This window comes from Balaenoptera physalus, assembly GCF_965194825.1.
Source record: "Balaenoptera physalus genome assembly, chromosome: 19".
Classification (NCBI taxonomy): Eukaryota; Metazoa; Chordata; class Mammalia; order Artiodactyla; family Balaenopteridae; genus Balaenoptera; species Balaenoptera physalus.
In genome coordinates this window covers 13,401,976-13,428,142 of record NC_138900.1, presented here as the reverse complement: position 1 = coordinate 13,428,142, position 26,167 = coordinate 13,401,976, and the positions used below count along the sequence as shown (strand labels likewise).

The following is a 26,167-nucleotide window of genomic DNA, read 5'->3' as shown; positions in this document are numbered from 1 at the left end:
ACTAAGCCCGTGAGCCACAATTGCTGAGCCTGCGCGTCTGGAGCCTGTGCTCCGCAACGGGAGAGGCCACGATAGTGAGAGGCCCGCGCACCGTGATGAAGAGTGGCCCCCACTTGCCGCAACTAGAGAAAGCCCTCACACAGAAACGAAGACCCAACACAGCCATAAATAAATAAATAAATAAATAAATAATTAAAAAAAAAAAAAAAAAAAAACCATGTGGGCTGTGGGCCACAATAAAGACTCTGGAGACTTTTTGGACACCAAGGTCGACGAACTTCCATGGTTGGCAATACTCTATATATATTATCATATAGTGATGCTGGGAGAGTAATATCATCCTGGCTCCCTGGGGAAAAGACAACTGTAATTTCCACATTTGGTACCCTCTCGGGCTCTGCCTTATACACTTCTTCCCATGGCTGATTTCAATTTGCATCTTTTCCCTGTGCTAAACTCTAACTGCGAGTATAACAACTTTCACTTAGTTCTGTGAGTCCTTCTAATAAATTGTTGAACCTGAGAGTGGTCTTGGGGACCCCTGAACTTGCAACTGGTATCAGAAGTGAGGGCAGTTTTGTGTAGACTGTTCCCTCTAACTTTGTAGTTGGCTAACTTTTGCAACAGCCATTAGACATATTAAAGGATATCTGACTGAGATTGAACTGAGATATTTTTACCTGTCAGATTGTCAACATCCCAGAAATTTGAGAATACAGTGTACTGGCTAGGCTGAGGGGCAATAGGCACACACATCCTCTGCGGATGAAAATGCAAATCAGTAAAACACTGATCGTAAAAATTTGGCAATATCTATTTAAATTACAAATACGTATGTCCTTTGATCCACCGAAATTCATCCCGTGGATTTTCGTGCACACGTTTTATTTATACAAAGTCATTCGTTGTAATACTGTTTGTTAACAGGAAAGAAAAGGAAAACCCAAATGTTTATCAATAAGTAACTGGTTACATATACTGTGGTACATCCTTAGAATGGAACAGTGCACCTTTGTAGAAGGTAATTAGGAAGACTTCTATGTATGGACTTACAAAGCTTTCTAAGTTACAATGGTAAGTTAAAAACCGAGGCACGAACTAGGATATATATCTTTTGTGAAAAATAACCTATATTTGTATTTGTGTTTTAGTCTATGAAGACACTTTGGAAGAACACATAAAGAACTAATAACTGTGATTATCTGTGGGGTTGTAGTAGGAACTGGGTGGATGGGAACACGCAAGGAAGACTTTTCACTGTATCTTTTATACCTTTTCTCTTTTGAGCTTGTGAAAGTATTACCTATTCAAAAGATAAATAAAAATTTAAAAGTGAAATGTCCTTTTCATATTTCAGATATTCTTGGAAACACTTTAACACATAAGATATACAATATATACTTTGTTCTATTTTGATTTTACCTGTCATTTAAAATATCTTAGGGCCCGCTCACCGCAACTAGAGAAAAACCCGCGTGCAGCAACGAAGACCCAACGCAGACAAAAATAAATAAATAAATTTATTAAAAAAAAATCTTAGGGGACGTTCCTGGTGGTCCAGTGGTAAAGAATCCGCCTTCCAATGCAGGGGACGTGGGTTCAATCCCTGGTCAGGGAACTAAGATCCCACATGCCACAGGGCAACTAAGCCCACACACTGCGATGAAAGATCCCGCATGCCGCAACAAAGACCCAACGGAGCCAAAAATAAAAAATAAAAATAAATAAAATAAATATTAACAAAAATCTTGGAAAAGACAAAACTAATCTTCCACTAAGTAATCAGTCTTTGTTGATTATGACACAAAGGAATTACAAATTCTTAAATTTCAAAAGTTCCTCAGTAGTCTTCCATTCCTAATCCTCCAGGTGTTAAGTTTAGAAACTTGGGTCTTGTAGTTATCTCTATTTCTCAACTTGGTTAATATCCATGGGCTTTGCTATTGGCAAGTTGTTGAGTCATGCTTTATTCTTGTAAAACAAACCTTTGTACTGAGGCAAACATAAAAGATACTTTCCACAATGCAGGGAAAAGAATCTGCATCAATCAGGATTTTTCTAAAAACAGGCTTCAAAAGACCCAAGATTTACTCTCCCTGTTTTCTCGTTTCCTGATGATATTCTTTTTTTTAAACTGTGTAAGAACTGCTTTCTTTTCCCTTATTTATAATCCACTTCACCTGCCCCAATAAAAATGTTTTAGTTGTAGGATTGGCAAACGACTCTGTCTTAAATGAATCCAAAAGAGAAAGGCAGGGTTCTCTGAAGTAGCTTCCTCCTCTTCTGATGTACAGGACATCGCGTGTAACCATTCCTGTCTTTCACCTCATTGCAGCCGAGTTCTGCAGCCAGGTGACTGAGAGCCACAGATGTAAAGAGATCTTCGATAAATGTATCATCAGACAGACGTTGGGATAACGCGTTTGCCAGGTGGCATCGTGAGCTACTTCCCTTGCTCTACACACATCCGTAACACACCGAGATGGGTTCGTCAAACCCTCTTAATCGGCTGCCGTGGGCGCTGGGCACCTTTTCCCCACACCAAGGCTGCGCCTGTCCCAAGTCAGGCTCGAAGCCTTCGGGCTCGCGTTGCGGTCGTGGGAATTCGGCCGGGTCGGGGCCGTTCCCCTGCCGGGGCGACTCTCGGGGACCCCCGTCCCCACGTGGCCCAGCCACCGGGCCTTCTCTGTCCTCGTCCGTCATCCGGCCTTCCCCGGGCTCCGCAGGCCCCGTAGGGGCCGGCTCCCGCCTCCCGCCGCCGACCTCCGCCTGCGGGACGTCGCGGTCACCATTCGCCGAGCCCGTCGGCGGAACACTGCTGCCTGCGGGCAGCTTGGGCATCTCGGACCGCCGAGCCCGCGCGGCCGCTTCTCAGAAACTTTGGTACAACGGAACAGCGCAATTGCGCGCGAGAACACGTGAGTGAGTGCGCATGCGCGTGCGTATCTCTGTGCGCGTGCGTGCACGTGAGCGTGTACGCTCGCGCGGGTGTGTTTAACTGGCGTGCTTGTGTGGTGACCGTGCCCGTGAAAAGGTTCATAGCGCTAAGTTTCGGCAAGGCTTTTGTTGCTGTTAGTCCCCAACGAATGACAAGGGCTGCTTCATACTTTAAGTTTTAGTCAAGTAATTCTTGGTAAGGCACACCTACACCATCAGTGTCTCCGTCCCTATTTTATTTTAGAAAGCTGTGCAACTTTTGTTGCTGGAAACCTGAAACTGCCCTCCCATGCATGCTGTTGCGTCATAAACTCTTGCCCCTCTTCTCGTTCCTCACCTCCTTTTCTCTTTCCCGCTTTTCTCTTTCCACTCCTTTCCTCCCCTCCCCCTCTTTCCCTTCTCCTCCCCCCTCTTCCCCTGCTACCTTCTCCTTCCATTTCCCCTTTCTCTCTTTACCTCTGTCCTCCCGCTCTTTCATCTTCCTTCTTCTCCCAGCCTCCCTCCCTTCCATTTCTTTCTCCCCACCCCTTGCCTTTCGTCTTAAGTCTAAGTCTCTGGCAGGCTCCTCTGCCTACCCGACTGTTGTAACGTCCCAAACTTTCAGCCCAGACTGCTTCTAATTTCTAGGGGAACTGTCTTCCAGACTCCCTTGTAATGCCACCTCTCTGCTTGGGTCTGTTTCTGGACTTCTGCTCTTTTCTTTCCCCTTCCCCTTCTTCTTCTTCTTCTTCTTCCGAGCTGTGTGGCATGCAGGATCCTAGTTCCCCGACTAGGGATCGAACCCCGTGCCCCCTGTAGTGGAAGCCTGGAGTCTTAACCACTGGACCGCCGGGGAAGTCCCACGTCTGTTCTTTCCTATTAATTTATGTGCTTATCTGCACCAATACAAATCGTTTTACTATAATTATATCAAACATTTTAATACATGACTTATTGACATTAGATGAGGCTGAATCCTCCCTCCTAGTTCTTCAAGATTGTCTTAGCTCTCCTTGGACTTTTACACTGTGTGTGAATTTTTGAGTCAGTTTGAAAATTTCCTTAAAATCTTATTGGGATTTTGCTTAGAAATTCATGACTTCTTAGATTAATTAAGGGAAGAACTGGAGTCTTTAAAATGGATTCTTCTCCTGCATTAATGTGATGTATGTATGTATCCACTTATTAAGGTTTTCTATTACATTATAAAAGTTTTATAGTTTTCTTTCTAATTGTTTTTAGATGTAGATAGTGAAACTGTAACTAAAAACAATGAATGAGAAATTCAAAATGGAGTTTACTTGGGAAAGTGAGCGAGTAGAGGCAGTGGGGAGGGACACCGAGGGAAATTCACAGGTGTTACCGACCAGGGTTCTTGGTCTCCTTAATCAATAGAAATCGACAAGAGGCCAGACAAATTCAGGCAAGGCTTTACCGGGGCTCCTGCTGCAGCAGGAGGGAGTGAAAACAAATTAACAGTTTCTCTGGCTGGCTCTCTGAGGGGGTGGTGAGCTGGTTCCTTTTATGAGGGTGAGGGTAAGGGTGGGTGGGTGCAGGGGTTAGGCCAGAGGCTTGGCGTAGGCCACCCCCTTGGTGGTGTTGGGTGGGTTTTTGGTCTTTTTGTATCTTGTTGTTCACAATTTGCCTCAACTGTGCAGCACGAAGTTATTTTTAGTCCCTTATAGTTTCTTTGTATTTTACTGCTCTAGGAGATGTTTGTCCAGGTGCAAGCACTGCAGCAAAGGGTCTCAGGTCCCAGCCTGTCTCACAGGTACTAATGTTTTTATTTCTGAAGCTTGGTGGTGGGTACGTGACTATTTTGTGTGTTTTTTTTAAAATTTTAATTTAATTATTCTATTCTATTATTCTATTTTGTTATGATACATTTCACAGTTTAAACAAATCTCGCATGCCTTTTATTGGATTGAATTTTAGGAACGTTAAGCATTTAGTTGCTGTTGTGAATAGGCTCGTTATTGCAAAAGGACTCTCACGCTGCTCTTGAAGAATGCTGATGGTTCCCATGTTGTTTTGTCCAGTAACTTTGCTGAATGTTTGTAAGTTCTAACAGACTTTAAAAAATAGTTTCTTTGCCAATTGCAAATAATTTGAGCATTCTCTCTTTTTTCTTGGTCAGTATACCTAATGGTTTGTCAGTTTTGTTAATCTTTTCAAGGAACCAACTTTTGGTTTTTGATTTTGTCTATTGTTTTTCTCCTCTCTATTTATTTCTGTTGTAATCTTTATGATTTCCTTCTGCTTGTTTTGGGTTTAGTTTGCTCTTCTAGTTTCTTAAGGTGGAAGGTTAGGTTATTTATTAGAAAATTTTCGTTTTTGTTAATATAGGTATTTACAACTATAAATTTCCCTGCGAACACTGCTTTTTCTGCATCTCGTAAGTTTAGGTATGTTGTGATTTTGTTTTCATTTATCTCAAAATATTTTAAAATTTCTCTTATGATTTCTTCCTTGACCAGTTGGTTATTTATTTTTTTGTGTAGACTTTTAATTAATTAATTAGTTAATTTTTGGCTGTGTTGGGTCTTCATTTCTGTGCGAGGGCTTTCTCTAGTTGCAGTGAGTGGGGGCCACTCTTCATCGCGGTGCGCGGGCCTCTCACTATCGCGGCCTCTCTTGTTGCGGAGCACAGGCTCCAGACGCGCAGGCTCAGTAGTTGTGGCCCACGGGCTTAGTTGCTCCGTAGCATGTGGGATCTTCCTGGACCAGGGCTCGAACCCGTGTCCCCTGCATTGGCAGGCAGATTCTTAACCACTGTGCCACCAGGGAAGTGCAAGGGCTCCTTTTTAAAAAACTGTACAGAACTTTCTGTATCCATATTGGTTTGTCCCTTATTTTCTTTCCCATTTAGAAATAAGCAGCTTGAGGACCACATTACTTTTATTCCCCTTAGCAAAATGCATTTCCATTCCTCATACCTTCTTTTACTGAAAACACACATTCTTACTTTCCTTGCATACTGAAATGTTTCCCTTATTATTTCTAGTAGCTTCAATTTTACATTACAGTTTTAACTCTTAAAAACCTTAATGTCGAAATTAGAACACTCCCTGACACCATACACAAAAATCAACTCAAAATGGATTAAAGACCTAAGTGTAAGGCCAGACACTATCAAACTCTTAGAGGAAAACATAGGAAGAACAGTCTATGACATAAATCACAGCAAGATCCTTGTTGACCCAGCTCCCAGAGAAATGGAAATAAAAACACATATAAAAAATGGGACCTAATGAAACTTAAAAGCTTTTGCACAGCAAAGGAAACCATAAACAAGACCAAAAGACAACCCTCAGAATGGGAGAAAATATTTGCAAATGAAGCAACTGACAAAGGATTAATCTCCAAGATTTACAAGCAGCTCAGTAACAAAAAAACAAACAACCCAATCGAAAAATGGGCAGAAGACCTAAATAGACATTTCTCCAAAGAAGATATACAGATGGCCAACAGACACATGAAAGAATGCTCAACATCATTAATCATTAGAGAAATGCAAATCAAAACTACAATGAGATATCATCTCACACCGGTCAGAATGGCCATCATCAAAAAATCTATAAGCAATAAATGCTGGAGAGGGTGTGGAGAAAAGGGAACCCTCTTGCACTGTTGGTGGGAATGTAAATTGATACAGCCACTATGGAGAACAGTATGGAGGTTCCTTAAAAAACTAAAAATAGAACTACCATACGACCCAGCAATCCCACTACTGGGCATATACCCTGAGAAAACCATAATTCAAAAAGAGTCATGTACCAAAATGTTCATTGCAGCTCTATTTACAATAGCCAGGACGTGGAAGCAACCTAAGTGTCCATCATCGGATGAATGGATAAAGAAGATGTGGCATACATATACAATGGAATATTACTCAGCCATAAAAAGGAACGAAATGGAGGTATTTGTAGTGAGGTGGATGGAGTTAGAGTCTGTCGTACAGAGTGAAGTAAGTCAGAAAAAGAAAAACAAATACAGTATGCTAACACATATATATGGAATCTAAGGGAAAAAAAATAAAAAAGGTCATGAAGAACGTAGTGGCAAGACGGGAATAAAGACACAGACCTACTAGAGAAGGGACTTGAGGATATGGGCAGGGGGAGGGGTAAGATGTGACAGGGTGAGAGAGTGGCATGGACATATATACACTACCAAATGTAAAATAGATAGCTAGTGGGAAGCAGCCGCATAGCACAGGGAGATCAGTTTGGTGCTTTGCGACCACCTAGAGGGGTGGGATAGGGAGGATGGGAGGGAGGGAGATGCAAGAGGGAAGAGATATGGGAACATATGTATATGTATAACTGCTTCACTGTTATAAAGCAGAAACTAACACACCACTGTAAAGCAATTATACTCCAATAAAGATGTTTTAAAAAAAAAAAACCGTAATGTCTAATGAAAACCAAAAAACAAGCAATTGTGAACATATTAGCATTTCCTGATTGGCAAATTTATGAACATATTCTATTACCTCTAGAAACATGTATGTTTTCCTCACATAATCTCTTTCCTCAGTGCGGTACTGATAAATGTGTGTCTAATAAATGCAACATCTTTCGTTTTTCTCTCATAAGTAGACAAAAGTAGTAAACTTAGACCTGTTTAGGAATTAATATTGCAGTATTTTATCCTATTTGAAATGATCTGGATATTCAGTGAATTCCCATTACTTAATTTAGCAAAACTCTAAAGTTTGAAGTTACCACCAACACCAACAAAAGTCTGGAGAGACTATTTCTAAGTAGACATTCCTAAAGTATAATTATTCCCAAAGAGTTCACCCCAAAACTCTTATCTTATTTACATTTAACTTACTTAAAAATTTCATCATATCCAGTTACTTTCCATGTTGACAAATTTTATAACAGGAATATCTTATTGATTTTCAGTAAACCTAGGTATAATAAAAGTGTCATACTTAATATTGATGACCCTAAAGACATGTCTATATTAATTCAACCAACAAGCTTAAACTATCTTCAATACCAGACATTAACTTAATACTAAATATTTCCCAGCTCATGTGAACTTGAAATGCATTTAGGTTAGTTTCTTTTATATTTTTGAGAATTTATATAAGTGCTTAATTGCCTTTAAGCCAAAAAAATAGAGGTCATTTACAAATTAATTTTGATATAATACCATCCAAAGGTAAAGACATATATCTATAATGTACACAGGTGTACATTCATATAGACACGGAGATCTCATAGTTTTCCTGGTTCAGTGTTTTTTTTTTCTAAAGATTTTTTTTTGATGTGGACCATTTTTAAAGCCTTTATTGAATTTTGTTACAGTATTGTTTCTGTTTTATGTTGTTTTTTTTTTTTTTTGGCCACAAGGCATGTGGGATCTTAGCTCCCCGACCAGGGATTGAACCCACAACCCCTGCACTGGAAGGCAAAGTCTTAACCACTGGACTGCCAGAGAAGTCTCCTGCTTCAGTTTTTAAAAAGCCTCTTTTACCTTTTTTTTCTTCAGTCTCAGGAATTGGAGATGGTCAAATAAGATGAGTTCCTGAGAGCCCTGGTAGAATATTTACATCTCAGAGGCACAGGAAGAGAAATGCAAGTTCCTCCTAGAAGCCAAGTTTTTTTAACTGCATATGCAAAAACCAGTTTTAGAACATCAGAAGGGCCCCATGTTGGCCATTTTAAGGGCAAGATTTCCTTTAGTTTGCATATAGCCAATTTAGTTTAAACAAATAACAGTAATAGATAATAATAGACGTCACTCGTTCACATTCACAGGCCTCATTTTCAGATGAACTTATTGGCTCTGAATCACACCCACGACCAAATTTAAGCTATCAGTTTCCAGGAGTATCTAGACCACATTCAAATTACCAGGACTCTCTAACGAAGGTCAAAACCAGGGTCCTCTAACAAGGGTCAATACCAGGAGTGTCTCTGAGAATGATTAATCCTTTCACTTCCTTTTTCTCCTACCAGTGGGGTCCCCCTGCAACAGGACCTCCTAATGAGGGTCAAAACCAGGGCCCTGACGAAATAAAATTTATATTTAAAGGCAGAAGAAAATGTAAACATGAACGGTGTCCGTTTGGGCCTCTTCCCTCTCTCCCTAATGTGCAGTGTGCATCTGCAGTACACATTAATCAGAGCTTGTCAAAGATGGGAGTGCCTACTGGACCGGAAAGAGTTTTTTCCCCTTTATTCTGATGCTAGCAATGTAACTTCTTAAAAGAATAGCATTCTTTCCCATCTCGGTAGGGGGTCATGGTGACTTGTTGCTTGCTTTGTAAGTGTTTACCTAGACTGTGTATCCTTGGTGAACTTTATGTAAAATATCAATATGCCATTTTGATGTACTATCCTTTGTTTAGAAAATATGTATGAGTGTGCCTTCAACTTCTGACAGGTGGAACAGTTCTGAGTGCTTTCTGAGAGTTTGACTCCTGGGTTGTAATTCTCAGTTTGGCTTGAGAGAAGTCCTTGCACCCCTTACAAAAAACTTTTAAATTAAATTTCCATTGACATATTCTTGGAATAGTTGGCAGGATATTAGAGACACCCACCAAAGGACACCTAGAGTCTACCCTGAACAGGTGCTTGGTGCCAGCTTGGTGCCCTTTCAGCTCCACCCACTTCCTGGTATTCCTCAGGTGCTTTGCTGATTTCTCCTAATATCCAGACATCATTGCTTTAAATGGTGTCCTGAATTTTATTTGAGCTGTTTTTCTTGGGACTTGGAGTAAACTGGGTTGGCTGGCCTTTGTAAAAATTTGGCTTATATTGGAAAGATTTTATAGATATTTTCTGAACAAACTGTTCGCTAGTGAAATTAGAGACTGAGCCTGCACAGCTTCTAAGGGACTTTTGGTCCTTCCGGGACAGGGCATTCTCAGGTGACTGAGAACTTGGCAGAGGTGTCTAAGGATCAGTCCTTGTGTCGTGCAGCCATCCCACAGGGGATCCTTCTACAATCATTAAGTAAATTCTGCTTGCTGGAGATGCGTGATGGGCTGATCACCTAGAGCTCCAAGCAGCCACGGCAGTTTTAGTCTGTCAGAGGGAGAAACCGAGACAGGTGAGAGAGTCAAACCCTTCCAAGGGTAAACCCTTGGGGAAATAGACTCAGAAGTAGCACACATTTAATCCATCACACCGCCCTCAGAAAGTTGTTCAGATCATATCCAAATTAGGCTGTGAAATTAATAATGGGAAACTGTGCTCAAAGGCCAAAGTGCTCCATGATGAACCGCCACTACCGAACTCTGCCTGGCTTCGCGTACAGCTGGAAGGAAGCCAGTGCTTGTAAGCACTTCTCTTAACTCTTAAATGGCCAGGATGGAGCTCTTTTGACATTCCAAAACTGTAGAGAAAGTCAGGTTGATAAAACATTTTTTCAAAATTTTGAGCCTGAGAGGAGGCGATGTGGACACTCCATCATCTTTGATGCTCCTTGTAGGTGCACGTCATTTTGCTCATGTGTGATGTTAATGTCCTGCTTTGGGTCAAGGAAAAATTGACTTTAGCTCTCCTAAGCACAAAGGAACGTGTGCTTTAATCCAGGAAACTGACTTTAACTCTCCGGAGTGGTTAACCCCTTTCCCAGGCTAACTAAACCTAACCAATCAATTCATCAGTCATTCAACGTGTTCTCTGAGACCTCCCTGGGGGCCCAGCATGCACTGGACACCATGGAAGAGAGACGGGTATGAATTTATTCTTGCATTCAAAATGGGGAGTCCACGCTACATTTGAGCCACAGGGCACCGAGCTCCCCATTTTCCCACATGCCTTCATGGGGCCTTTCCACGTACTGGTCCTTCAGCCTGAAATACCTCCTCCCACTCACACTTCATCGGTCAGGAGTCTTCCCCATCCTGAAGGCCCAAAACGTGATACTGTGCTCCTTATCAGGCTTCTAAGTGTTCAAAATAAATAATAATAATAAACAAACAAACAAAAAACAAACAAACAAACAAATTTTTTTGAGCCTGCGAGAGCAAAAGTCTTCCTAGGAGAAAACTTAAAGTTATAACTCTTATCATGTTCTTGAAATGTAAACACAGCCCACATCACCTGAGACTGCAGCCTTGGCTGAATTAGTATAATCTAAAATTGAAAGAAAAAAAGGTAAAAGAGGACTTTTTAACTCAAGCAGGAAAACCATGAGATCTCTCTGTTTTTATCTGGTTGTCTGTCTGTCTGTACATTGTAAGTATGACATGTCCCTACCTCCAGATGGTGTGATTAAAATTAATTTGTAAAAGAGCTTTATTTAATTGACTTAAACATTGGTACTTACAGTAAAATATTTCTAAATGTAACAAACTATCCCAAGTTTTTAAAGTATCATGTTGATCTAGGATTAATCTTTTTTTTAAAATTTTTATTGGATAGGATTAATCTTTAATGAATGAAAACAAGTTTAGGGACTTCCCTGGTAGTCCAGTGGTTAAGACTCTGTGCTCCCAATGCAGGGGGCCCGGGTTTGCTAGTATCAGTGTGTCATTTTGATGTGTGATCCTTTGTTTCAAAAATGTATAAGGCTGTGCCTTCAACTTCTAACTAGTGGAACATTTCTCAGAGCCTTCAGAGAGCCTGTCTTCCAGTTTATAGTCCTTAGTTTTATTCGAATAAGTTCCCTTTGTTTTCCCCTTAACTTGATTGTTTATTGAATTTTCCTTGACATCCCCTAATGAGGGTTAAAACCAGGACCCCCCTAACAAGGGTCAAAACCAGGTCCCCCTAATTACGGCCAAAACTACAAGATTCGGACTTATGGACTTATGCACTGCCACAGACACTCAAGATAAAAGCCAAACCAATTCTAAAAGGTTCACTTTGATACAGTAACATTAAAAGCCTATACATAGAGAATTTCCTCCTATTTTCTTCCCTTTTATAATACAGGAAGAAAGTGAAATGTTGAAAGAAAGAAATGTTGAAAGTGAAAGATAGTGTTATAGTCTAAGGTGCCCTTAAGGGGCTATCATTCCTCACAGCCTAAGGGATATTGGGGCCATGCAGTGTTACAATGGAATATAATTTTCATTCTTTTCATGGGCGCATAGTTGAAGATCTCCCAGTTTTGCAAACTATACCATAGGGGACTATAAGATGGAATAGAGCTCTGGTTTTCCATTATTCTTTCACATGGACACATTACCAGAAACAGACAGGCAGACCAGTATCTGACAGCTTTTTAGGGTCACAATTCCCTAGCACAAGGAAGTTTCCTGCCTGCTGTTCCAGATGGGGGTTCAGATGAGCCTTGGTCTAAAAGGGAGTTTCCCAATTACCACTCAGGCGGTGCCGGATGGCCAAGAAGGGAAAATCCTATTAAAGCGGTGCTCCACTCAAAAGCACATGACCAAGTCCTATGCATCACCCCCTCAAAAGGAAAATTCCAATTAAGGCAATCCAGCAAGGAAGAATACCCTGGTGTTGTCACACATGAGGTTCTGCCACTTACCAGAGACATCTTACAGACCAAGGCCAGAGCCTTGTTTCCCTCACAAAAATAAAAAAACACCATGGGCCAATGGTGCCTGGTTGATGGCAAGCACTCAGGGCTGTTCCTTAGACAGAAGTGCTCAGGCAGCCACTGGTCAGGGGCCAGTGTGCCATTGGCTGTCCCTTCGTGATCACCAAAATTGCTACCAACTGGGATCTGCCCACCCACCAGGAAGCAAAGCCAACTTACTGACACCAGGCTGTGGTGAAGGAAAGTACAGCATTTATTGCAGGTGCCAAGCAAGAATGGGCAGCTTATGCTCTAAAGACTCGAATCCCCACCCCCTAGGACTTTCAAGGAAGGGTTTTTAAAGGCAACATTTGGGGTGAAGGCTGCAGGGAGCACGATTTTCTTCTGATTGGTTGGTGGTGAAGTAACAGGGAGATGTTTCAGGAATCTTAATCATCAATCTTCTGGTTCCAACCAGTCTGGGGTCTACTTGCTTGTGGTCTGCATGGAGTCACCATCCTCTACCTGAGTCAGGGTCTTAGTTTCTGCAGAACAGCTCAGAGATATGCATCAAATTGTTATGTGTATCACGAGAAGGATCTAGGACTCTGTTTTATCTCTGAACCATTGTTTAAGCCATCATTACTTTTCTTGCTCAACTGCTCCTCCTTTGTTTCTGCATTCCCTCACTTCCCCAATTAGCAACTGCTTGAGTCTGCCCTTTGGAACTCAGGGAAGGCCTAGGAGACTAAAGCCCTTTTCTATGAACAAGAAACGGTGGACACGGGCCACTGTGGGCCCTGCAGGGTCCTGCTTGGTTTCAACACCCCCTTTTCCTTGATACTCCTCAATCCTGAGGAGAACAGGGGTGGAACAAGAAAAGGAATAAAGTTTTGAATAGAGAGATTAATTATCAAGTTGGCAGGGGAACTTGGTTTTAGGGTGGCTCGGTTTCACTGGGGGTAAGGCCTCTCTTCCGAAGGTTCTGTGAAAGCATAGACATTGATCCTCAGCAGACCTGAGAGGATCTGACCCGAGGTAGAGAAAGTCTTTTTGTCATCTCCACTCTGCACTAGGTCCCTTGGGACCAGCTTTGCCAGGTCGGGGCTGCTTGAACTCTGTTCTCTCACATACCTGGACTATAGCCACACTTCTCTTTTCTCTCTCAGTCTATGTGCATCAAAACCCCAGAGACCCCGATTCTTCTTTAGGTTCCAGGAGAAGTATGAGATCCTTAAGTTCTACTCGATTTGTGCGCTGCTGTGTTCCAGGCCTGTCTGAGGACAGGGACAAGTTCGGGTAATTGGGCTTCAGCCATAATGCAGGACCCCCTCCTCAAGTTCTCCTTTTGGGGTGAAAGGAGTCATCTTCAGAACCTAAATTAGAAATTTAAAGAAGGCATGGCAGTCGTCATTGACATGAAGTAGTTTCCATCACCTGCATATTAAACTGATTAATCAAATGAGGATTCTCTGTGTGGCCCTGCAGAGATTGAGAGCAGAGGCCTCTCAGCCATTTGGGGGCAGCAGATGAGTTCACTTCCTGCTACTCAGAGTCTCTGCGTAGTAGCAGTCCCTGGGCATCCTCTGTGAGGTTATTCCCAATGACTCTCATCCCCCTGAAAAATCCTCGAAAGGTGTTGGTGATTATGTGATAAATATAAGGTACTTGCTTTTATGTGTTGTATTCATTTATTTGTTTAGAAGGGGGAATACGTTTATGGAAGCAACGTAAGACTGTGATCTAGGGACTTCCCTGGCGGTCCGGTGGTTAGGACTTTGCCTTCCAGTGCAGGGGGTATGGGTTTTATCCCTGGTTGGGGAGCTGGGATCCCACATGCCTCGTGGCCAAAGGGGCAAAGCATAAAACAGAAGCATGTTGTAACACATTTAATAAAGACTTTAAAAAAAAAGGTCAAAAAAAAAAAAAAAAAGACTGTGTTTTAAGGAAGACATGATAAAGGGGGTATTCTTCGGTCTTACTGTGCAAAACGTGGCCTCATCTGGTGTTTGTGCAAATTCTGGGAACTGAGAGAGACAATAGCTTTATTTATTTTTTGAAGATCTTTATCTTTTTTAAAAAATAAATTTATGTTATTTTAATTTATTTTTGGCTGCATTGGGTCTCTGTTGCTGCACGCAGGCTTTCTCTAGTTTCAGCGAGCGGGGGCTACTCTTCGTTGTGGTGCGCGGGCTTCTCATTACAGTGGCTTCTCATTGCGGAGCATGGGCTCTAGGCACGCTGGCTTCAGTAGTTGTGGCTTGCGGGCTCTAGAGCGCAGGCTCAGTAGTTGTGGTGCACGGGCTTAGTTGGTCCGCGGCATGTGGGATCTTCCCGGACCAGGGCTCGAACCCGTGTCCCCTGCATTGGCAGGTGGATTCTTAACCACTGCGCCACCAGGGAAGCCCTAAGGAATACTTTTTCATGACACATGTGAAGGATAGTAAGGAAGGCTTCATTCAAGACAGACTACTGCAACGGGGTTTTGCAGTAGGGGAGAGATTGAGCCTTATCTCTGAATAAAAGAGGGAGAAGTGAAGTTTAATAGCTAAGGAACAAGGTGGGATCTGTAAGTAGAAATTTTCTAAGAAGAAAATCAGAGAATTCTGGATGAACAAACTTGACAGGATTCTTGCTGGAGGCCGGCCAGGGTGTTAATATAACAAGGGTGGAGAATGAAGTATTTGGTCATTTATCAAGGGTGGTTAGATACCAAGGGTGGGGAATGAGAAATTTGTTCAGATATTGAGGGTGGGAGATCTTTTGCTAACCTGACCCAGCAGAATTCTTGCTAAAACTGGACAAAGTGGGCCAAGGACAGAGCCCAAGTTCCGGACCTAGTCAAGAAGAGGGCTCAGAAGAGCCTGACTCAAGTTTAGCACCCAGTTCAGTATGGTTTTAATTTGCATTGCTTTCATTCTTAGTATTGTTGGATGTATTTCTGAATGTTTAAAAGCCATTTATGTTTCCTTTTCTGTGAAATGTCTCTTTTTTTCATGCTCTTTATCAATTTTTGGGTTGGATTTTTGGCATATATCTTTCTGATTTTAAAGAGCTCTTTATAGATTAAGCATCTAAAACTTCATATATCATTTATGTTGTAAGTATTTTCTCCCTTTGTTGTCCTTAGTTTTTGAATTCCTTCCTTGTCTTTATTTTTTGCCTTTAAAAATGTCTAGGGGCCTTCCCTGGTGGTCCAGTGGTTAGGAGTCTGCCTTCCAATGCAGGGGATGCGGGTTCGATCCCTGGTTGGAGAACTGGGATCCCACATGTTGCGGGGCAACTAGGCCCGCACGACGCAACTAGAGAGAAGCCCACGTGCTGCAACTAAGACCCAACGCAGCCAAATAAATAAGTAAATTTTAAAAAAGTCTAAATTTAATGTGTTTAATTTTATTAGTTTTTAACAGATACTATTTTAAAATTTTACTTAATTCTGCTTGAGCATTCCATTATTATTATTTTGTTTTAATTTAATTTAATTTTTTTTAACATCTTTATTGGAGTATAATTGCTTTACAGTGGTGTGTTAGTTTCTGCTTTATAACAAAGTGAATCAGCTATACATATACATCTATGCCCATATCTCTTCCCTCTTGCGTCTCCCTCCCTCCCACCCTCCCTATCCCACCCCTCTAGGTGGTCCCAAAGCACCGAGCTGATCTCCCTGTGCTATGCGGCTGCTTCCCACTAGCGATCAGTTTTACATTTGGTAGTGTCTATATGTCCATGCCACTCTCTCACTTTGTCCCAGCTTACCCTTCCCCCTCCCCGTGTCCTTCATTATTATTTTTAATGTAATCTATCTTAAATTATGAATGAATACTGAATTTCACCTAATGAATATTCACCCTCTATTAAGATGTCCTTGTTCTCGTGGATGCTGGGTTATGATGGTGAACAACACAGGCAGGGTCTTTGCTCTCATGGATATTACATCAATGGAGGGGAAAAGATAAGCTCACTAGTGGCCTAGAGCATAGTTATAGATTGGTCAAGTGATTAAAAGAAGAGCACCTGTTGTGTGAAAGAGCACCTTATTTTGTATAAGTTGGCATCCATGAGGGACGTAAATTTGATCTGAGCATGGAAGGATATCAGTGTCCTGATGTTTGGACGCTGGGCTCAGATGACCCTGGGTATTAGAACAGCACATTCTAGTGCCTTGCTGTGGGAGATAACTTGATTAGTTCAACAGGGATAAAGGAACCTGAAAGGATGTCATATAATCAGTGAAAGAGAGTGTTGGACTGTAGGGAAAAGTCAGCTCGTAGTACCTTGTTACCATTGGAAAGGGCTAAATTCTGTTCTGAACACAGCAGCAGGTGAATCATTTCTGGGGACTAATGGAGAGTAACATAATCCAGTATATCTGGCAAATATTTAAGAACATTATAGGGGCCAGGGGAGGATTTGCAGGGCCAAGAGGAGGCCTTGGCATTGCTCTGGGGTGAGGCCACCATGGCTTTGCTTGGAAAAAGGAGGAAGGGGAGCCGGAGAGAAGTTATGTGATGACAAGGCATATTTTCAGGAATTTGAAATGAGGATGAGGGAAAGGAGGAACCAGAAAAAGTTATGGGTCAAGGGCTGGAATATCTTGATGGCTAGTAAGTATTACTTAAATAGTGAGGAGAAAAGGAGGAGAACTCACAAATGGTGATTTTGGTGGAGAAATCACAAAATTTGCTTTAGGTATGTTATTATTAATACAAAGTAATTAATTGACTAGGTAAAACATTAGCATGGAACCCAGACACTTTTTAGTACTTTGCACAAAAGCATCTTATGTGCTAATAGTGCCTTTTGGCTCTGTTTACTCCTGGCACCATCTGGTGATTTGGTATCCTGCCCAAAGAGGGGAATATCTAAACAGGTGATAGATACCATGTAGAGGATCTCAAAACTATGTTTTGTCTGTCAGTTACTATCCTAATCAGTACCTTTAACAACCTCTTGCAGGACCCTAGGTTCTGTGGCACTGTGGTTGGGAGACCCTGGTCTAACTGGTGGAAGATTCTATGCAGATAAGGAGAAGAGGTGGCCAATCTAGGGGCCTCCTGCTGTCTCACAGGGAGGAGAGGAGAAGGAAGCAGTTCCAGATTCCCTGTTCAGTGTCCACAGACTTGTTCCAGTTGGAGACATCTCACCACGGACACCTCTCTGGAGGGTTCTGTGCCTTTCCAGTGATGGGCCTTAAACCCCACTCAAGTCTTACTCCTGTATTCTTTGGAAGCCAGCTTTGAGCCAAGTGAGATATATCTTATCTCTCTCTATGAAGACTTATGCTTCATTAAAAAAAATTGAAGTATAGTTGATTTACAATATTGCTTTAGTTTCAGGTATACAGGACTTATGCTTCATTTTAAAGCCCTACCCACCTCTCCTAAATCTGAATATTGTGAGAGCAGAGACTAGGTTTCCAGCCCCCATCACAGGGCCCAGAGCAGAACAGATGGCAGAAAATCTTCTGAAACAGAAACACACTCAGTGACTCTTACTGAGCACGTATCATGTGTCATCCCTGTGCTGTGTGCTTTAGACACGGATGTAAATGAGACATACCACTGGCTTCACGGTGTTTCCACGGGAGAAGGGAGACCAGCAGATGCAAAGGCTAATATAGTCTGGAGTGAGGAAACCTTATCGTAGGTGCAAGAGAAGCATAGGGATGAGAGGGCAATGTGGAGAAGGTTTCCTGTGAATGGAAGATACCGCAGAGGACAGTTTGTTTGGGTTTACACTTAGAAAGGAACAATGGAATCTGCTACAGTGGAATCCTGCATTTCTGTACAGATTTGGACCCTTCCAGGTAACGGTACGTGGCAACCACTGTTGGACCTTTGCCCGCCACATGCAGCCAGTGTTGGAAGATGGCGTGGGTGGAAAAAGTGGATCCACTTCAATGGGATGCCTCCTGTGCAGAGAGTGAGCGTCTCCTTTGCTGTGAGGGAACTCTTATCGATGCAGCCATCCCAGATCTTACTACGGAGGAGGCTCCTCCATACAGCACTCTCTCTAGTGCTCACTAAAATTTCCCCGAACACTGAAATGCTCTGTTGCTTTTGAGGGAGAAAGTATGTAATCAGGCCCAGAGTGAGGGTGGGGCCCGGGAGTAACATGAGAAAAACATTCCCTGATCAGGCAGTGAATGAAAAGTCCTCAGGAACATCTGAAAAGGAAAAACACAGTAACAGTAACAACTATAATGCTCTGGGGTTTTTTTTTTTTCATATTCTTTTCCATTATGGTTTATTACAGGACATTGAATATAGTTCCCTGTGCTGTACAGTAGGACCTTGTTGTTTATCTCTTTTATATATAGTAGTGTGTATCTGCTAATCCCAAACTCCTAATTTATCCCTCCCCAACCTCCTTTCCCCTTTGGTAACCGTAAGTTCGTTTTCTGTGTCTGTGAGTCTGTTTCTGTTTCGTAAATAAGTTCATTTGTGTCATATTTCAGATTCCATATATAAGTGAGATCATGATATTTGTCTTTCTCTGTCTGATTTACTTCACTTAGTATGATAATCTCTAGGTCCATTCATGTTGCTGCAAATGCTCTGTTTTAGTGCGTATTGTATAATATACTCTCTTTCATGGTAACAACTCATGTCCTGCTTTCAGATGATTAATGGAGCTGTAGTTTAGTTTGTGCACCGCCACGTGGTTTACATAGTGGATTATGGGTCACGGGCAGCCTGGAATATTTAAGCGCGCTTGTTTTACTCTTTCCGTCATCCTCTTGACTTTGTTAAGTATTTCCCTTGAGCCTGGCCTTTTCTTTAGTGCAGTGATGGAGATTGAAAGACAAAACTTAATGAATTTGAAGACAGAAAATGACAATCTCAGGAATTTAAATTATTAGCTCAAAGCCAAATCAGAAAACTTCTTTGATATCCCTGAATGAACCCCTCATTTCTTGTACCTGAAGGGCCATGATAACAGAAATTAAAATCCTATGTTTTATCTTGTGCATGGCGGGATTACAGAGCAAATTGAACTCGCAACTTGTGCAGCCACTTGTGTAAATGTTAGGATGTTGAGTAAGAAAGAACGGGAACATTATAATTACAATAGAAACATCTGGGGAGATTCTAAGAAATCCAAATGCTCTGAACTACTAAAATCTGTTTAGTATATCGTGCAGGGAGAATCCTCACTTTCCTTCTTACAATCATCCACTGAAGCTGGGAACCAGTACAATAGATTGTTTCATTGCTAAATCCAAAGGCATGCATAGCCAGCTTGAGAGACAGAATAGATTTGAAATAGTGAAAACGCATTTTTCTTCCTAGCCTATACAGACAAATAATATTTGAGAACCACTTGAAGAGACAGAGAATGCCAACTTTTAGAATACAGAAATGGTGTTAATCACTGAGGTATTTTCCTTCTTCAGTACGGCTTGAACAGACTTCCAGTACTTGGGAGGAAGAAAACAAATAAGCAAGTAGAAAAAAAGTTGGGGGGTAACTGAGATGAGGGGAAGTGGGTCTGTATTTCTCAGTTTCCACTTGAAATATCACTCTTTCAGAGTCTGGCTTAATCACTGGCGTGAGAAAAATAAACATCACTGTAAAAACTGATTTTAGATATGAGAAGGGCTACAGAAAGGAAAGCCTGAATTTCCTGTTCACCGAAAAATGCATGGAGAGAATCGTGTTCTTCCTCATTAGCCCACAAGCTACTGCTGAATTTAATTGAGGGTACCTGCTGATAAGTCAGCTCCAGAGGCTGGAAGAGTGAAACTGAATCCTACATAGAAGGCTCATGACTCCCTTGAGAGGGGTGAGGAGGCAGTGGCTGTGGCTCCCCGGGACCATCCTTCCCTGTGAGCTTCAGGACCAGCTGCACTATCTATCAGAACCACCACATAGCTTTGCCTGGGCCAAGACATCTAAGTATATATGGGCAATTTAAGATCAAGATGACTTAATTCCAAAAAGCAAATGTATTATAGAAAGTGGATACCGTACCTTCCAAGTAGAAAAAGGATACCATTCCACTCTGGGTTTTTACCAGTGTTGTTGCGTAAGTACCTTAGGGATTTAAATGAGCATGATGAGGAAGGGAGAGAAAACTTAGAAACAGTGTTTTCCTTGGGATCTGAATTAAGGCGATAATAATGTACATACAAGTATTTAGCATTTACGTAGAACACACTTGTATAATGCTTTGTGACAGGGATTGTTTCAAATGCTTTGTTATGGGAATTTATTTTATCTCATACCAAAGAAACATCACAGAGACTTTTATGTGTTGAGCAGACAGCACAGAGATGTTAGGCACTAACATGATCAAGGTCACAAATCCACGGGGTGTGGAGATGAGGACCACACAGGTGGCGTCCACAGCCTGTGGCACTAATGCTCATGCTGTGCTGCCTCCCTCACAGATTTAATGAACATATAATCAAATATCTCACTTTCCTGAAAATCTCTCAGTTAGTTGCCTTCCAGGGGTTAAGCTGAGGGTGTCAGGGTAAAAATTGAATGTCAGTATGAGAAGTAAGGAAAGATTCGTATTTTTCAAACCCAGGTCTCCCTCTCCATGCAATACAGCAGTGGAACACTGGCCACCACAGGTTCTAGGAGTCATGTCAAGAGCCGAACAATGACCACTTTCTAGAAAAGCTCAAATCTGTCTCTTCATAGATCTGTAGAACCATTTGAGGAGCAAGGCACTATTGAAAATTAGGTCAACGTGGGTTTGACATAAAATTGTAGGACTTCGGCTCAGGAAAGTTGGAGTAGACATACTTGTTCCTACCGCATCCACTAAGTAAGTACAGCTAAGAATCCTGGAGGTTATACGTGAGATAAACATAAGAAGACTCAGGAAGGTGGAGAGAAAAAAGCAGCGCAGATAGGGACCCTGAGGCCCCCAGAGCATCGTGGTGTTCCCTGGTGATCCCTCAGTTTTCTTTTTGTCTCATTTGTCCCGGACTGGATACTAGAGTAGCCAGCAATCTGTAAACTTCAACAGGTGCACATAGAAAAAAAAGCCTCAGGAAAAGACTGCTATTTCTACCCAAAGACAGGGAAGGGCAGCCTAGTAAGAGAAAACTTTTGGATGGTAGCCGCTCTACTTCACCGAAACACCTATATATGTTTATATATATATACACACATACCCAGTTCCCTGCCCCCCTCTCCAGTAAGGAGAGGCTATGGAGAGCCTGGACTTGTACGCTTGCAGGGATATAATGAGGTGCCGCAATGCCCACCAAGGGAAGAACGAGCTTGGAAGGTGGCATTGGATGTCAGCCAGGAAGGCTGGAGTTCCATTATAAAGACCTTGCGTTCGTATGTCATCTGAATGAACTCGGGATCCGTAGAAAGCTATGGGTCATAGGAGGAAACTGGCGTTATTTCTTGCGTAACTTAACCATTAAATGCCCAAATGAATGAAGAGAGAGGATTATACTCCTTTTAAAATAATACTTCCTGTTTAGTTTGTGGGCCTAGTGTCCCCTGCTGGATGCTGGTCACCCCTCCAAGTTACCCCCAGTACACACACACACACACACACACACACACACACACACACACACACACATGAATCTATATGGATGTTGGGATGATTTACACAGAGGCACCAATAAACATGAAATAAAGTTTGTTACCCATACAGTAAATAGGAAAGGGACTGCCCAAGGAGAAGGCTTAGTTGGTGGGGAGTGAAGTCAGAGCACAGTGGGGCAGGAGGCTTTGGCTTTATTGATTAGGAGGTGCGTCCAGGGTATGGGTTCCATCAAGGCCCAGAAGCGCCTCTATTTGAAATTCTCCTGGTGTACACTCAGGCTTTGTTATAGGGTCCCAAAGGTCGTAGGGATTAAGCAGGGACGGGACGGGGAGCCTATCAAAGACCAAACATTAAAGATGTTTGTAAATGTAAATAATGTAAACACTATTACGCTTTCCCTCATAGCAGCACACTCAGGCCTTCCCGCAGCTTAGAACCAGTCCACCGTTCCATCTCTGTCCCTGTCACAGCAGCTCAGGCCAAACCTGAGTTATCCCTGCTCATGTTTCTTTTTTTTTTTTAACATTTTTATTGTAGTATAATTGCTTTACAATGGTGTGTTAGTTTCTGCTTTATAACAAAGTGAATCAGCTATACATATACATATATCCCCATATCTCTTCCCTCTTGCATCTCTCTCCCTCCCACCCTCCCTATCCCACCCCTCTAGGTGGTCCCAAAGCACCGAGCTGATCTCCCTGTGCTATGCGGCTGCTTCCCACTAGCTATCGGTTTTACATTTGGTAGTGTATATATGCCCATGCCACTCTCTCACTTTGTCCCAGCTTACCCTTCCCCCTCCCCGTGTCCTCAAGTCCATTCTCGAGTAGGTCTGCGTCTTTATTCCCGTCCTAGGTTCTTCATGACCTTTTTTTTTTTTTAGATTCCATATATATGTGTTAGCATACGGTATTTGTTTTTCTCTTTCTGACTTCTTCACTCTGTATGACAGACTCTAGGTCCATCCACCTCACTACAAATAACTCAATTTTGTTTCTTTTTATGGCTGAGTAATATTCCATTGTGTATATGTGCCACATCTTCTTTATCCATTCATCTGTCGATGGACACTTAGGTTGCTTCCATGTCCTGGCTATTGTAAATAGAGCTGCAGTGAACATTGGGGTACATGACTCTTTTTGAATTCTGGTTTTCTCAGGGTATATGCCCAGTAGTGGGATTGCTGGGTCGCATGGTAGTTCTATTTGTAGTTTTGTAAGGAACCTCAGTACTGTGCTCCATAATGGCTGTATCAATTTACATTCCCACCAACAGTGCAAGAGGGTTCCGTTTTCTCCACACCATCTCCAGCATTTATTGTTTGTAGATTTTTTGATGATGGCCATTCTGACTGGTGTGAGATGATATCTCATTGCAGTTTTGATTTGCATTTCTCTAATGATTAGTGACGTTGAGCATTCTTTCATGTGTTTGTTGGCAATCTGTATATCTTCTTTGGAGAAATGTCTATTTAGGTCTTCTGCCCATTTTTCGATTGGGTTGTTTGTTTTTTTGTTATTGAGCTGTATGAGCTGCTTGTAAATTTTGGAGGTTAATCCTTTGTCAGTTGCTTTGCTTGCAAATATTTTCTCTCATTCTGAGGGTTGTCTTTTCGTCTTGTTTATGGTTTCCTTTGCTGTGCAAAAGCTTTTAAGTTTCATTAGGTCCCATTTGTTTATTTTTGTTTTTATTTCCATTTCTCTAGGAGGTGGGTCAAAAAGGATCTTGCCGTTATTTATGTCATAGAGTGTTCTTCCTATATTTTCCTCTAAGAGTTTTATAGTGTCTGGCCTTTACATTTAGGTCTTTAATCATTTTGAGTTTATTTTTGTGTATGGTGTTAGGGAGTGTTCTAATTTCATTCTTTTACATGTAGCTGTCCAGTTGTCCCAGCACCACTTATTGAAGAGGCTGTCTTTTCTCCATTGTATATTCTTGCCTCCTTTATCAAAAATAAGGTGACCAAATGTGCGTGGGTTTATCTCTGGGCTTTCTATCCTGTTCCATTGATCTATATTTCTGTTTTTGTGCCAGTACCATACTGTCTTGATTACTGTAGCTTTGTAGTATAGTCTGAAGTCAGGGAGCCTGATTCCTCCAGCTCTGTTTTTCTTTCTCAAGATTGCTTTGGCTATTTGGGGTCATTCATGTTTCCATACAAATTGTAAAATTTTTTGTCCTAGTTCTGTGAAAAATGTCATTGGTAGTTTGATAGGGATTGAATTGAATCTGTAGATTGCTTTGGGTAGTATAGTCATTTTCACAATGTTGCCTGCTCATCTTTCTATCACACCAAATATGTGCTTTGTCCACAAGTCCACTTGGCTCTACCTTAAAATTCTTCATTAGTTGACCACCACTCATCACCTGACAGCTCAATGAAGGCAGAGATTATATCTGATACATTACTGTTGCATTCCCATGTACTCAAAATTGCCTTGCTCCTAGTAGATGCTTCACAGTTATGTTGTTTTTACTTTATTTTATTTTTAAAAATATAAGTAATTTATTAAAATTTGAAGGCAAAAACATAATTTTAAAAGATTTAGACCTATGTCAGGTGTGATAGAATATGGATGCTTTCTTGAAATTCAAAATCAGATCCAAGAGTATCACTTACAGAGTGTTCTAGTAGATTGAGTTTACTTTTAGTTGTCTTTGATGAAACAGTCACTGTTCTTCTCTCTTTCTTAATAGAAATGTGTTTTTTTGAAGGCTCACTTTTAATTGGTTCATTAACCAAATAACTATTTTGCCTGATTCCTTTGCTTTTCTGCTTTATGGGTGAGTCAGAGCAGGAATGCAGCTCCTTCACAGGTTGTTTCTTAGCAGAGTCTTTTTGTGGTATACTCACCTGTTTTGGTCATTTTCGCTGAGGAAGACGTGCTATTTCTACATAAATCCTCTTCCTTGACTTCCAGTTCCAGAAGTTGCATCTGCTGAGGGAGAACGTGTTCCAGTAATGAAATCCTCAAAAGACTCTTGCCACTGCTCTGTGACTGGGACCCCCAGGTTGTCTTTGGAAGTTTCTAAGGCCTCCTGAGTAGAGACTGGGACATAGAAGGAGTCTAGGGGCAAAGGAATTCTAGCATCACCTGTAATTTTCTGGAACTTCATTAGTGTTCCTTCATTGTAAGCTGACTGCGTACAGATAGAAACGTGGATATTTTGCATTTGTGCTAGGGCACTCTGCTTCGATTCTGACTTTTCTTCTCTAGTGCCTTCTTTTCTTCATTAGGTGGGCTACTAACAGTAGAATTCATCTGGGGACGACCTAGTAAATGAAAATCTGACTGATCTATACCAGCCATTGTGGCCAGCTGCCCAAACCCAGCATCTTAAAGGAGATCCAAGAGAGCATGGAACTTCTGAAAAGAATTCTCAGTGCTGACTAAAACACCTTCATCATCCGGGATCATGCTTGTCAATGACTGCATGAAGGACTTCAGACAAAGAGAAATTTATGTTCCTTAACTGGGCGTTTTCATGTTCCAGCTCACTGACTCGTTTATCAGCCTTAAGCCTTATTACTCTTTCCTCCCTTAACTGCTTTAGGCACTCCTCCAGCTTTTCCTGCAAGGCTTCTTGTTTCAAACTGATTTTCTCTGGCTCTTCCTGAACACTTTCTGAGGAATCATTGACCTCTGCTTTCTGAGGAGGAAGGACTCTCTAATCCTTTGTTTAAATAAATGTTTTCTCTTCCTTCTGAAATAAGAGCCATGTATTGATAGCATTTCTCAGAAATCAGCAGTGATTTCTTTTTTTTTTTTTTAAATAAATTTATTTATTTAATTTTGGCTGCATTGGGTCTTCGTTGCTGCACACGAGCTTTCTCTAGTTGCGGTGAGCGGGGGCTACTCTTCGTTGTGTAGAACAGGCTGTGGTGTGTGGGCTTCTCATTGAGGTGGCTTCTGTTGTTGCCTAGCATGGGCTCTAGGCGTGTGGGCTTCAATAGTTGTGGCGAGAGGGCTCAGTAGTTGTGGCTCGTGGGCTCTAGAGCACAGGCTCAGTAGTTGTGGCACATGGGCTTAGTTGCTCCGCGGCATGTGGTATCTTCCTGGACCAGGGCTCGAACCCATGTCCCCTGCATTGGCAGGCAGATTCTTAACCACTGCACCGCCAGGGAAGTCCGTGATTTCTATCAGTTAAATAAATCTCAACTATTTCTTCAGAATCTGTTCATGATTATATAGCCTAAAGAAAAGTAAATAGAAAGATATCTCATGTTTAAAATTTAATCAGCATAAGGAAGTGAAAATTCTGGTGAACA

At 41.8% G+C, this 26,167-nt stretch overlaps 1 pseudogene across 1 annotated transcript; it reads right to left on the bottom strand.

Moving 5' to 3' along the window:
* Positions 1-22,402: 22,402 nt before the first annotated feature.
* On the bottom strand, positions 22,403-25,618 carry LOC309648095 (centrosomal protein of 78 kDa pseudogene; annotated as a pseudogene). Its single transcript has one exon. The product of its transcript is annotated as a centrosomal protein of 78 kDa pseudogene (transcript).
* Positions 25,619-26,167: the final 549 nt, after the last annotated feature.